Source organism: Lupinus angustifolius, chromosome LG16, assembly GCF_001865875.1.
Source record: "Lupinus angustifolius cultivar Tanjil chromosome LG16, LupAngTanjil_v1.0, whole genome shotgun sequence".
In the NCBI taxonomy this organism is placed as follows: Eukaryota; Viridiplantae; Streptophyta; class Magnoliopsida; order Fabales; family Fabaceae; genus Lupinus; species Lupinus angustifolius.
The window spans coordinates 10,136,896-10,137,741 of NC_032024.1; positions in this window are offsets into that span (position 1 = coordinate 10,136,896).

Genomic DNA, 846 nt, shown 5'->3' on the forward strand with positions numbered 1-846 from the left:
GTTTTTTATTTGAATTGCATATAAACAATTAACAATAAACATAAAAACACAAAAAGGAGAATATTGACAAGAAAGGTTACACTGTCATTTGTATACATATTAAATCCATATTAAATCCACATATAATCCATATAAAAACACTTACACTGTCATTTGTATACATATTAAATCCACACATATATCATTTTATATATTAAATTACATATCTATAATAATAAATAATATTGACAAGATTTTATCAAAAAGGAGAATACATTATATTTAATGAGGTTAGGGTCGGGTTCAAAAGTTAACTCGATCGATATTTAAGATCGAGTTAACATTCGAGTATAAGGTCAAGTTCTGGTTGAAAAAACAATCTAATTCATATTTAGAATTGGATAACACACAAACCTATCTAACTCAACCCAACATATGCTCACCTCTACCATTAACATTGTAGAAAATATTATGAGAATAAAGTATCTTCTCATATTAGAAGAAAAGTTATCCCCTCAAACCAATAAAATCATAGTATTTCTAAGAATTACAATAGGACACATTTCATTTAGTGAGGGAAATAACTTATTTTCTTATATAAGAAAATATTTTATTCTCAATATACCAATAAACAAAGAATGAGTCAATGAGTTTAGCTTTTTTAACAAAGATAAAAATAAATGTTTTGGAATGATCATATCAAAAGATTTGGTTCTCAACTATTATTAGTCTCTTCACAATTATTTATATTAATAAAAAGTTTTTCACAAAAAATTGCTTACGTGTCTAAAGGTGCTTAAGTGTAAAAATGCTTAAGTGTCGAACAACCATTGGACGAATGACAAACTGAAAGTTTATATATAAAAC